The following is a 13,869-nucleotide window of genomic DNA, read 5'->3' on the forward strand; positions in this document are numbered from 1 at the left end:
AGTGCTAGGAGCAAGCCCTAAGTACCACTAGGAATGGTCCAAAAACAAACAAAAAAGAAAGAAAGAATGAAAGAAATGCCACTTCATAGTAAAACTGAACATTTTAAAGACATTTCATTCAATATCAGTGACTGCAGCAAAGGTTTTATGGAAAAATTATGTGATTATTAATTAATTACAATGATGTTATACCATTGAACATGATAGTTTCAGCATCAACAATTACGCAAAGCTCCTCAAATAAATTTCTTCTTAGGTTTTATGATATAGTTCTTCTGTGAAATAACATTTTTATGCTCTCAGTTAAGTTTTAATCATTGTTAATAAAAAATACTAGGGATTGGATCCATCTGACATTAAAATAATTACAGTGGTTCAATGTTTCTTTGTATTTTCCATTAAAATTGCCAATGATTTTCTGTCTTAATTTTAAATTTCTTAAGGGCAAGAATTATGAAAAGTTTCCCTTTGTATTCTCACAGCTCACAACAGTGTTATCCAGCTAACAGACACTTAGCCCACACACATAATTTGCTTTTGCCATTTTCTTCCTGGTTATAATGAGGTGGATTGGTCTTACCTGTTAGTCTCACACTCACTTATCTCAAGGAGTCATGGACTACATGTTCTCCTTGTTTCTAAATCAGATCTGAAATTTTATTCTAAATGATGCCAACGAAAATGCTTATTAAAGTGCCATTGTGGATTTAATCATGTATACGCTGCTAAAAATCATTTAATGGTAGAAAAACCCAGAAAAGGAGAACTCTCACCACCCACACACATGGTGATAAAATAGGGCAGAGTTTTGCACTTGCTTTAACAGCATCACTGGAGAAGTAGTTCTGTTTCCCATCGTTCTCTCTCTTACTTTAAAATTTCAACTTCATCCCAGTCAGCTGCCAAAATGCTTAAACAGAATGCTACTTGGTCTTTGCATTTCCAAATTGATGTGTCTTTACTGGGAGCTGCATATCTCTGTGGCAGCCACATGTGTGCAAATGGAAATCCAGAATATTCATTAAGACCCATATTATTTCCATAATGCCAAAAAGAGAACAAGAGAAAAAGGGAAAGGAAAGTTTGTCGTTGTTCTTCTATGTAGTTCCCATCGTTAAGATGCTCTGTGGAAGGGAGCCGAGCGGTGCGCAGCGGCTGAGTCCCTGATAAGGAGCGCCTCACATTTCCATGGCATTCCCATTTGCTAGTGCGCTGCTGCGGCCGCACGCCTGATTGATATATGACTGCAATGGCACTTTTCCATTTGACATTCTCTCTCTCTCTCTCTCTCTCTCTCTCTCTCTCTCTCTCTCTCTCTCTCTCTCTCTCTCTCTCTCCCTGTGTCGCTTAAACAACAGTCCTAACTTTTGTGTGTTGCAAATATAAAAGGCAAGCCATGTGACAGAGGGACAGAAGAACAAAAGCATTTGGAAGTAACAGGACCTCTTTCTAGCTCTCAGAAAAGTCTGAGAAGAAAGGAGCCCTGCGTTTCCCCCAAGGTAAGCAGGAAAACAAGCGCTGACGGCTTGTCTAGGAAATTTCTTCTTTCCAAACAGAGCATTTCATCCTCCTCTCAGACAAAGAGACAACCTTTAAATACCACTTAAATTTGCATTAATTTAATTTGCATTAATCTGTAGCATGCTAGCATTGTGGGTTTTTTTTTCTTTTTAAATGAACGGGTCTTTGAAGTCGGTGACAGAGCGAGCAGAGGAGACTCACAGAGAGGCTGGGAAATCTCTTTTAGTTTGACTTCAGAGATTTTATTTTCAAACTTTCTGCGTAGTTAGATGTAACTTTGTAATTATTATTCTATTTGATCCTGCGAGAGGAGACTGAGAAGCAGCAACTTGCGGGCATGGATTCCTGCAGCCCCAGTATCTTCCTCACCGCTCTCATCCCACTGACAATGGGGGCACTATTAACGCGGGCAAGCCTGCAAGTTTAAAAGTGCACTGTTTACTTTTATTACTGCTTCTGTATGCTGCTGATCTCCTGCCAGGGTTCTGCCGGAGGGTTTAGAATGACTCCAAACAATAGGCAACATTTATTTCTAGCTTTCTGTACCATGCTTTGCAGAGATCCAGTTCCTTTGCACCCGTCTTCCCACTGTGCAATGACTTGCTGCCATAAATGCGGTCAGGAGCACTTTGGAAGAGGAGGATGGGTTTACTATGTTATTTTGATTGGGCAGAAAGTCCAAGGAAATGCATGCTGTTTGCTTTGGCCTTATTGCAAAGTTATTTTTAGTAGTCCGCTTGTCTGTGCTGCACAACTGATGCTACAATGTCCAAGAGGTGACCAGGAAAGGATGCTCCCAGCAGCACAGGGACCAGGATCTTTAAGCTTGACTCCTACAAACACCTGAGGAATATTCAGATGGTTCTTTCTAACTCCTGAATACAAATTCTCTCTTTGAATGAACAATTAGACTGTAGGAGGCCTGGGCATAACTCTTGCTTGGGCGACGGGAAATTTGATTGTGTACAGAATGCTAATGACTCAGAACGCCCTGTAACTGAGGCTCATTGTAATAATGGAAGAACATAGATAAACCTGTATTTGAGAGATTGACTCTTTTCTCTACTGAAATTCAAGTGCAAGAAAGGACGTTATTTCACAAGAAAGGAGTCCCGCATCCTAGTTTTTTGGTAACTGTTATTAATAACTATGAATATTGCAATTATATCTCTTTTCATTTCTAATATTAGTGTACTTTAATTATAAGGAGCCAGCTCTGGCAAAGTTTATTAAATACATAATATTAATTACAGGTACATTTGAAAACATAGACGCACCTAAAATGCAGTGTTTGTTGTGGGTGTCAAGCAAGAACAGTAGGGACTACAGAATGCTACTCAATTGTGTTACAACAATTGTAACAACATGTCCATTTTCTTCTCTCTAATTCTGCAAAGTAAACTTTAGGGTTTTTTTTGCCCGGTTTCATTGTGGAGTAGGGCTATGGTTTATGGGTGAAAGTTTCTGATTTTTCTGGATAACTAGACTAACAAACAATGTTGATTGAAAACTCTGGCTTTTGAATAAGTTAATTTATAACTTTGGAATATTAATTATTTAAGAAAGTCTGAAAAACTATTATGAATTTAATTGCTAAAGAATATAACGTGATTTAAAACACCTCCTGTTAAAAACATTTACCTAAATCAAAGCAATTTTCTTAAGCTAATATTCAGATTACCATGATGAGAGGCATCTGAATCAAAATGCAATGGTTTCTATCATCTTTTAAAACAGCACCGGGTTTAGGTAAAGGGAGAAGTGGCTGAAGCCTTGTGTATGATTATGATTGTGTACCAAGCAGCTGACACCAACAGATGGAAGTATGCTTGTGGAGTTTTCAGTTTTAATTCAGTAACAATTACACTATCATTTTTCAATACATTTAACAATTTCCAACTCATTTATTTCCCTTGACCCTTGAAGAATGTGCCAAATTTCTTGGAATTACAACCACCAGTGACAACCACCAATTTCACCATATTGTAAAAACTCACAATTCAACTGCTATTTTTCATATTGCTTTATTATTCATCCCCTTATTCTTGCCATGAATTATGCTTGTTCTGGTGGGTGCAAGATAAATGAAATGCTGTCCCATGCCTTATAGTGTTCTCTGTTCTATCTCCTGTTAGATTTTGGAACTAAAATTAACTTTGCCAAAGGCTAAAATGGTCAATGACTTCTTTGTTATAAAGAACCATTTAAAATATTTGCTGATATCCAGATTTCTTGAAAATGGCTGTCACTGATAAACAAATTTTCTTTCATTTTTGATTAAGGAGTTCCTCTTAGATTTTTATCACCGGAGCCTAGGTACTCATTGTCCCAAACTAAAACAATCTGATCTTTTCCACATGAATAGAAGCCTAGAAAGGAACAATTGTCTTTTCTCTACTCCTTTAGGAAGGGCCATGTGATGTCTCTATCTGGGATAGTAATGAGTCATTTATTCAGCAAGTAACATCAGGTGCACTTGAATTGATAAATCACTGAATTAGAAATGTGCACAAAGAAAAATACAGTCACTGTCTCCCACTGTATACTTGCTCCATCCCCCAGATAAAAACTAATGACTTTTGGACCAGGCCTGAAGTTATGAGGACCCTGGAAAGAATTTACAGGAAGCTGTTCCTCAAACCATGAAAGCCATGCACAGTACTGTTTTCAAATAATCCAGTCTCATATTTTTCTCAGATTGGTAGGTTACTGGGGAGAAAACTTGAACACAGCATCATCATGGTCCTTCACTTGGCCTTTACCAATAGATAATCCAGTGGCAATTGGATTAAAAAACCTCTGACTCCCTGGGGTGCCTGACTCACCCTAGAAGACCTTTAGCTTATTTTCTAGTGACCTTTGAGTCCATTCCCAACTCTTCCCATAATAGCCAATTACTGCTACTTTGTTCAGGGTCCCAAGCTGTGCCAGTGGGAGCGGAAAGGATGGAGAGGCAGGTGGAAGCACAGAGAAGCACTCAAGCCAAGGCAGAAGTAGGCACCTCGGAGCGTTGGTGAGCTCCAGGCCCCAGATTGCTATGGCTTGCCCTAGCTGTGATCAGCTGTCATTTCCTCTTCATGTATGACACTGTAGAACATATTAAAATTTCTCTGAGATGGTATGTTTGGAATTTCTCTGATGCCCCACCTCACCAACTTACCCAGACAATAAAAGCAAGGTTGTAAGCCTTTGAACAGCTGGCAGGCTATATATTTCTCTTCTTTCTTTCAGATAATCTAATTCAGAAAAGAATCCAGCTAGACTGGCAGTGCCATGTCTGGGTACTTGTTTCCTGCAAGTGCTTCCTCCACTACCTCCTTTGCCTTCCCTGGAGTCTTCCTGGGTGGCATGTGGCTTTTCTTTGCTTTTGCTCCCTACCACTCCCACTCCGCCCCTTTTCCCTTCGCCTGAGCTCCTTCCATTGTGAGCTTGTTCTTTGCTCTGCCTGTTTTGGGCAGCCCGGGTCTTGTTCTGTCCGCAGACAACAGCCCGTGAAGTCTCCCCATCTCCATAGTATTCCCAGCATGTCATTCTTGGCAGAAGTTTTGCTGGACTGTTGCGGTTGGGGGGCTTTTGGAGCACTGAGCCTGAACCCACTTACAGAAAACAGCAGCTTCATAGCTCAGCTGCCCTTTAGGCTGCAGAGAACTGGACTGCAGTGACTCGGGTTGGCAGGGAGAAGCATACCATCACAGTGATCTGCACATCTCCGGCAAAGGCTAAGGGTTGGGCCCAGGGAGCGTTATGGGAACGCCTGACTGCACTTCAGCCTACATTAAGAGAAATGTGCTATTCTGTATCGGGAGAAAAACAAGTGACTTGAAACAAAGCTCCCTGGATTCTGCCCCACCCCTCTCCTCCATCCTTCCCATATCCTTCCCTTCTCAAGCATAAAGGAGGAGAGAATGGACTTTTAATTTGACTTTCATGGGCCTGAACGTCTTTATGAAACCCATGTGGAGAAAGGGAGAGGGGAGAAATGAATCTCGAGTTGAGGCAAACAAAAAATTCATGGAACTGGGGAGAGTAGGGAGGCTTTTTTATTTTTTCTCCTAATAGCAGAACAAGAAATTGCTTTCTGCTTTGTAAATGGAAGGAACTGGACTTCTCAATTAGACATTCCCATTTAAAAGCCTCATGTAACCCCCTCTGTGCAGCATCTTTAAAAGATGCTGTTCATGTCCTGGAGACCAAAAGGTATTAAGGAACAATCTACAATGCAGCTTCCTATTCCTTTCTTTTCCTGGGGGCTTTGGTAGTCTTTTCCGAATTAGCTAAAGTTCATTAAAAGGCTCAAAAGAAAAAATTTAACAGAGCTGAATTAAAATGAGTTTTCCCCTATTAGCTTGATAATAAGGGAAAAGAAAGGAAGGAAAGAAAGAGAAGAAAGAACCAACTTCTCTCTTTTGCCACATCTTGAGATTTAATATGAATTATTCCATACAAGTCCCTAGACTAGAGGATCTATTTAAAGACGCCTGGCAGCATGAAGAGAGAGGGTAAAAATACAAGCACTCTTTTGTCCAACAAAGGTTTTCTTAGGGAAGACATTAAGAGCATTCCTATTTTTCCTGTCTGCCCCTGCCAGTGGCACCATTCCAGCTGCTAGTACCCACTCCTCACCCATCAGATCAGCCACGAAGGACATCTATATTTAATTCTAGGAGAAAACAAAGGGTGGTAAACCATTCTGAAACCCCACATGTGGGGGTAGAGAAGGAAGGTAGAGTGGTGGCTTGGCTGTGCAGGTTGCATGCTACAAATTCATACACCCACACATTTGAGTTTTGAGGAAGACTGTGCTGATGGTATTGTTTCTGATGCTAACTGCCCTCACATCTGAACCACTTTTTCCCCTTGTGTCTTTGGCAATATTGCGTGGCAATATTTGTGTCCCATTCATCAGAGGGTCTCAGAGTCTCATGGGTGAACATATATCACTGAAAGTCACACCCTCGACTCATTTTCAATAGTCAGAATGTAACACCCTCAATGGGGTTCACAATCTTGAACAATTACTTTCTTGTTAGAATAAGTGCTGACTCAGAAAATTCAAAGAATGGTTGACTTCAGTTGGCAATGTCTCCAGTGCTCAGAATAAGAAACTAATCTAATTGAGGGACGCTTTGCCCTCATCTCAAAATCTAAACAGGAACATCTATTAGTAGTACATTTAATTTTGGTTCTATAAGATTTCTGGTAGATATGTATTTCTCTCTCTTTTTCAGAACAACTAAGTTTTTCCATACAATTTTCTCTCTTCTAGAACCTGGCCCAGTTTCAAAAGTTTCTTTTAAACTGTGATCCAACCAATTGCAATATCATTTAAAAACAAAAGGGCAGCAGGTTCATACATTCAAGAAAGTTGATGAACTGACAGAAAATGTGTAGGAGTGGTATTTCTACAGTGTTAAAAATCCAAAAATAGCCCTAAACAAGAAGTTCCATTCTATACTTCCATTAAGATAGGGAATAAAAATAGGAAAAGAGAAGATCATAGAAGGAACAAAAGAGAAGGGGGGGGTGATTATTTTTGTTGTTCAAAATCTGCCACTGCAGATTTTCAAATAGCCCAACCAGAAATTGATGCTTTCTTTAATTTTACCTACTCCTTCTCAGTAAGAGGGGTTGAATTTTGAAGCTGAATTATTTATTTGACATTAGAAAAGGTCACCTCCTAAAGTGAAAAAATATTCCCATCCTTAACAGTAAGTAAAAAATAGATGCAGATGCTCCTTACAGGGACAAGAACAATCAAAGAAATCCAATCAAAGTTCAATTTCTCTTTAGAATGCCAGGTGATAATTTAGAATGTGATTTGCCCCAAATTACAGAAAATTACTCCCTTTCAGAATTAAATTTTTTCTTTGAAGGTTGAAATCCAAAGGCTGTCAGGGAGAGTTGTTAAGAAGAGAATTGGCAATCAAAGGACATAGCTGTTTTGTGGGGTGATTGAAGCAAAGCAAAATTGAAATAGAAAACAAGTAGTCCAATAGCTCAGTTATTAGCAATATGTGGAAACATTTTTATGTGATTTTGCCTTGTTATAGGTCCGTGTCCTCAAGTTTTCTTGATTAGACCAGGATTGAGTTTAGAATTCAAATCCCATTATCGGGGGGGAAAAGGTAAATTGAATGGATGATGGAAGACTGATCCGTTCCTATTGTTTATATCTCATTTCTAACAAAGGGCTCTACAGTTGTTAGGTGAGATAACTTCTTATTTATTTTTGTGTGTGTAAGAATATTCAAATCAATTTGGAAACACTTTACTAGACACTTTGAAGAAAAGCCAGCAAACTCATTTGGCTCCAGGGCAAAAGAGAGCCATACTTTGAGCTGACCTTGGCCACTTCTCTTCTTCTAAGGCTCTTTTAAGCCAGAAGTCTTGTGGCAGTGTAAAATTATCAGCACCAATGTCTCCTGAACACCTGCCCGCCATTTCTTTTTTACAGGGAAGAGTATACATTCATGTGTTTTGGCAGCACTGTATCGCCAGGATGGTGTATTTCAGAACTACCCCAGAACTACCCTGATTTCATTCCAAAGGGTCTTAGACAAGATGAACAGCAAAGAGTGTCTCATTCCTCACATGAACCTCCCTTCCTGGGAGGGATGTCTGAAATGAAAGGAATTTTTGCTTTTTGAAATTTGTGCTCTCTGAAATCACTAAAAGGGCAGTGGCAGGTTTTGAAAATCAAAAGTAATCTGTCTTCTGTGCTTTGTCTGTGACTTCCTCTCTATTTTTATTCCGTATTGATAAAAGGAAGGAAGAGAACTGCATGTTTAGGGCCATTGTTGATTTGTAATCCTACAGTAAAGGCCACTCCTAAGCATTTTCTGACAATCACCTACCTTATCAGCCAGAGTCCTTAGTGGGCTGGCTAGATTTACAGAAATAATTCAACCCCTCCAAGTAAAAGGCTCCAAATGTGCTTCCTTGACACATGAGGAATCAGGCATGGTCATTTTCAAATTTTGCAAGATTTGTATTCTAAAAGTCAGTTATGTCAACCATTAAGAATTGAGAATTTTCATGGGCACTCTAGTAGCCCACAGAAGACCAGAACAGTATTAAAAAACCATACTCAGTGAGACTGTCCCAGGGATTTATGAATGTATCCCTCCTGGCACAGAAGATCCACAGATATTTTTTCCACACATAGTCTCATTCTCTTGACTACTCTAACTCTATTTTTTCTACATTTGAAGAGAATACAGCTCTTCTTAAAAATCTTCCTTTTCTATCCTGAACCAGATTGTCTCACAAAAATCCCATAAAGGCATGAGGATCTGTGACTCAGTTTGGGAATAAGAAAGAAGAAGGAGGCTGGGACTTGAACTGTAGCATCACCATAAAATGAAAGACATCTACTTCAAGCATTACTAACTATTGGTAGTCTTTCTTCCATCCCCATTTAGTGGAAACTGGAAAGAAACACAACAATTTTCAAAACCACTTCAACAGAGATGGGAACTGGTTGGTTCAATATCCTTACACACTGCTTCCTATTATAAACAACGTACTACTAGTTTACAAGCCACATTTACTATGTTTCTAGCATTGAACTAAACCAATTGGTTCTTAATTGCTATTTTTATTTCATATAACCAATATGGCCTTAATATGTGTGAATTCTTCTAACTCAGCACTTGATGTTGTCTCAGGTACCACATTAGAATTTGTTTGAACCTTACTGCTTTACTGTACTCTTTAACTTCTTGAGTGAGGAAGGAACTCTTGTGGGATTCCTGTGGCAAATAAATAGCCCCAAAGTAGGTGTTGCTCTCTGAGAAGAGAATATTAGAAATGGATAGAACCATAGAAGCTTGTAGGCCATTCATTCATTTTATAGATGAGGAAACTGAGTCTTAGAGCAGGCAAGTGACTTAATCAAAATCACACAGCCTATGATGGGATGGTAGCATTCAGAGCTGGAGACACCCCATATCAACCTCCCTTCTACAAGAACAGGACACCTTAGATGTTCTTTGGGACTCAGAATGCATTAGTATGGTTATCCACTGTTTCTAACAAACAAATACAAAATATAGGGACATGGGAAACTTTCGGCATAGGCTAGAAGTGGGTATTGGGGAGGAAGAGATCAAAGCTGTAGGCAAGAGTGAGTTTGGATAATAAAGAAAGCTTCTTTTGCATTTTATGAAAATCAATATTTCAAGTATCAGTCATTCTCAAGGTCAACTCGTCCCAGACTATCCTTTTCCAGACAGTTTAAACAGAAGATACACACAGGTGGGGCTACTTGACAGTTGGCCCAGTCCCAGAAATGCATCTACTTCTATTCTTCCTTTCCTGCATCTCTGTTTAACTAAACATTGTGTTTTTATTTTTCTTGTTTGAGCTACATTTCTCCTTCCCTTTTGTTTCTTCTATCTCTTTATGCACCACCATAGCTGCTGAGCTTAGTCACACTGGCCAGTATTGGAGACTGGGAGAACATAGAGTTCTATCTATCACAGATATGGAAGGTTGTTGCTTTATCTCTAAAAGTGGAACTATAGGAAGAGACATTGCCAGGCACAGTCAGGAAACCTTGAACTGCATTCTACAATGACTTTTCTTGATACTGCCAGATGACTAGATGCAGGAGCTACTTTCTTCCAACTGACCTTGTGGTTTCCCATCCTTGAAGATGACTTGGGGGTGGCAGGATGGAGACGTGGAAGTATTCAAGATCAGTATTCTTGCCTCTGAATCCATTCAGGAATGGCTTCTTGGCTGTTACTCATATGCTGTCAAAATGGAATAATATTCAATACTAATCACTGAGCGCTAAGGATGCTTCATAAAATCCAACATGCTATTTACAAGTTTATAAATTAAGTGTCTCAAGAAGAGACATCTGACTTATTTTCCAAAGAATCTAGTTGAACAGATCCAGTTGGAATGCTTTGAGGGCCTATTTACTGCTTCAAACTTCAGATTATACCTAGAATTTCTTTCTTAGCTAATCCTAGTACATAGAGTATTATCCAGTGGAAATCTTTCATAAATTCCTTTGAGAGAAGCGCTATGTTGTGCCATCTTTACCTTACTCATGCCTAATATAATTATTTTAAATTATAATAAATATATAATAATTCTGTTATTCTGGTGCCATTCCAAAGTCATTATGTTTTGTTTGCTTTAACTAATCTCCCTAGAAATGAGGCAATGCATGCTTCCACAAATTTCCTGTTAAGGGAGTTAATCAGTGTGTCAAAAAATTACACAGAAAAACAGCATGTCAAGACTTTTTTGCTTGGAAATATATTGAACTGGACAAGGAAATTGGGATAGAGAAGACCTATGGTTTCTACTGTTCCTTGACTCTTATCTGCTAGATCAGAAGGAAAGAAATAGGAATAATATGATTAACAAACATATATTAAATCAACACTTGAAGAAAAAAAAGCCCAAAGGTAGCAATACCTGTATATATTAGTACTGAAATAAACCCAGAAGTGAAACGTAGATACTAATACCCCCTCTTTCCTGGCAAGCAAAGTAATAAAAGAGGCATTTTTGGCACATGTTACTTATCTTAGTCTGTAGCTGTTTTAACTTGTGTGAAACCAGTACTCTCTGCCCTCTGCCATGTGGAAGGTCAGCCCAAGAGTGAGTTGATTTTTTGACACAGCATCATTTCTCACCCACCCAGGTGGCTAGGCCACTGTAAGCTTTGCTCTATTATCTCGTTGAGGATCACAGGTGGAGAAATCTGGGAACTAGTTGTTCTTGTCCACTGGTATTGTTTGGAGGGTAGCTCAAAAGTCGGGCACGCCGACCTACATAGTTCTTCTGTTGGCAAGGGCTCCATGTTGGTGCTATTAGAATGTGGGCTCTGTACATCAGCCAAGTTCCTGTCTCAGAGACAGTACCAAAGCAGAGGGCAGTTCTGGTGCTATTGAGTTCAGGAAGAGAGTTACTTTCTCATTCATTTGAGTCAACATTTGGCTTTAAGTTACATGGCTTTTAAAAATTAAGTCAAATAATTAATTTAATTTTGAGGCAACTATAGACTCTCCTAAAACAGTTTACCATAAAATGAAGTACTTAGTAATGTATATTTCCTTCATTCTTGACTTTATTTAAAAGAACACATACACACACACACAACTCTGCAAATTCTCAGCAATCTGTTCTCCAACCAGTGCAAAAACAAATTCACCCATTTCCATGCTTTTCTTAAGAATCATACTTATTTATTTCTCACACAATTATTTTATTCAATTTGAACACTTTAGACAAAAAAAAAACTCGCAATGCTATGTAGCAAAAATCTTTCAGTTTTGGTTTGGGAATTTGGTAAATTCAGTGACATACTTACATTGTTGCTTAAATTCTTATTCATAGTTTAATATGAAAAGTGAGAAAAATGGTTATGCTTTGTGAGCATGTTGAAATGAAATATCTATTTCTTTTTTGTGCCGATACATTTCCTCTGTTATTCTTTTATAATTTATTACTTCTTTGGTTAGAACTTATTGTATTTAATGAAAAAAACAGACAATAAAGTTACATTTTAAATGACATTGATAAATGTTCGTTAGGATAAAACTCATAGTACTTTCAGACAAGCCATTAATTCACCGTTTGTGGGGCAGTGAGGGGAAAGGGATTCACTGTGCTTCCAATTCAGGACATTGTCACTAGGTGGCAGTAGTGCACAAGAATTATCTGACCAGGGACTGGAGCGATCGTACAGCCGGTAGAGGGCATTTGCCTTGCACACGGGCGACCAGAGTTTGATTCCCCGCATCCCATATGGTAACCCCGAGCACCTCCAGGAGTTGTTCCTGAGTGCAAAGCCAGGAGTAACCCCTGTGCATCGCCGGGTGTGAACCAAAAAGAAAAAAAAGAATTACCTGACTTGTCATAATTTAAAAAAAAACGGAAATGAAGAATCACTGATTTATAATTTAATTATTATTTCTAAGCAGAGGTTTAAAATCTTCAAAAATGTAATAGGTGATAAATCCGCAAGTTCAAAAAAGCCTACAAATAAAAAAGGTATACATTAAAAGTCTTTCTTCTATACTTGTCACCAAACTCCCATAACTAATTCTATTAGTTTTAGAGTATCTTCCCAGAGGTTTCCTATGAAAGAAGACAAATTCATACTATACATATACACACATATGTATTTTGTATTTATCCCACACCGAGCTGTTCTCAGGCTTGCTCCTGATTTGCTCAGGGATCACTCCTTGTGGGCTCAGGGAACCATATCAGGTACTGTGGATTCAATCTGGCACTGATGCATGCAAGGCTCAAATATATATCCTTACCACTTTGTGTTTTAACAAAATCAGCACATAGGGTTTCTGCATCCTCTTTATAGTAGCATAGTGGCTCATGACATAAAAAGTTATATATTTAAACAATGCCCTTAGTGATGAATATTTTGTGCTACTGTGATATTTCCAATTTTACACCGTGGCAATAAACATTGAAGTGAATGACCAGATGCTTATGAGATTTCACATGTGAGATAATTCCCAGAAGTGGAATTTCTCATTCTAAATTACATACATTTGCAATTTTAATAGATATTGCCAAATGGTCTCTATAGAACTTTATCAATTATACTGTCTCATCAAAAGAATATATGAGTAGACTTTGAAACCTTTGTAAATCTGGTTGAGCAAAATAGTTTCATTTTAATTTCTCTCAAATGAGTGAGGGTGCTCATCTTTGTTTAAGGATCTTGTATATTTCCTCTTCCACAGAGCTACAAATGCATTCACATACAGACATATGTGAGGTTTTACTATGGTAAAGCATTGCTTGCTTCTGCTATTGAACTGTACAATTTTTTCCATTTACTTTACTCATTTAGCCATATCTTCGGGGCATAGCATTGAAGAGAAGTTTCTGCACATGGGGTAAAAAGGGCTAGAACTTAAATTGTCTATTTCTCCTGTCATACATTTGCCATTTGACTCCTTGAGGATATATCTGTAGATTGGAATGGTGAAAGGAGAAATATAATAAATCCACATCCGGAGACTAAGACTTCAAAGAAATGTATAACCACTTAGAATATTTTATTCATATGAAAATTCATGGGAAGGCCAGTAATAATGCAGCTGCTGAATATAGTACTCAGAAAGCTCTACTCTTTGAGCCAAACTTTTGGTGAGTTTCATGGAAATTGCATAGGGATATCTAGACTATTCATCTGAACAAGTAACTATAAAATATTCTCTTCTAAATTTTTTTCCAAGATAGAGCTTTAGAAAGATTTAGGTCAATTTTAGTGGGATGCTACCATTACCATGTCCATCATAGGAAATTAATACAAAGTTGAATGAAAATATTGTGTTCTCAATTTTAGGATTA

General features: G+C 38.4%; 1 protein-coding gene across 1 annotated transcript in view; it reads left to right on the forward strand.

The window, feature by feature from the left end:
- Positions 1-1,166: 1,166 nt before the first annotated feature.
- NDP (norrin cystine knot growth factor NDP) overlaps positions 1,167-13,869 on the forward strand; it is a 29,081-nt gene continuing 16,378 nt past the window's right edge. The window contains exon 1 of the mRNA XM_056131238.1: positions 1,167-1,499. The gene's annotated coding sequence lies outside the window, so the exon portion shown is untranslated. The remainder of the gene's footprint in view (positions 1,500-13,869) is intronic.

Source organism: Sorex fumeus, unplaced genomic scaffold, assembly GCF_029834395.1.
Source record: "Sorex fumeus unplaced genomic scaffold, SorFum_2.1 ptg000086l, whole genome shotgun sequence".
In the NCBI taxonomy this organism is placed as follows: domain Eukaryota; kingdom Metazoa; phylum Chordata; class Mammalia; order Eulipotyphla; family Soricidae; genus Sorex; species Sorex fumeus.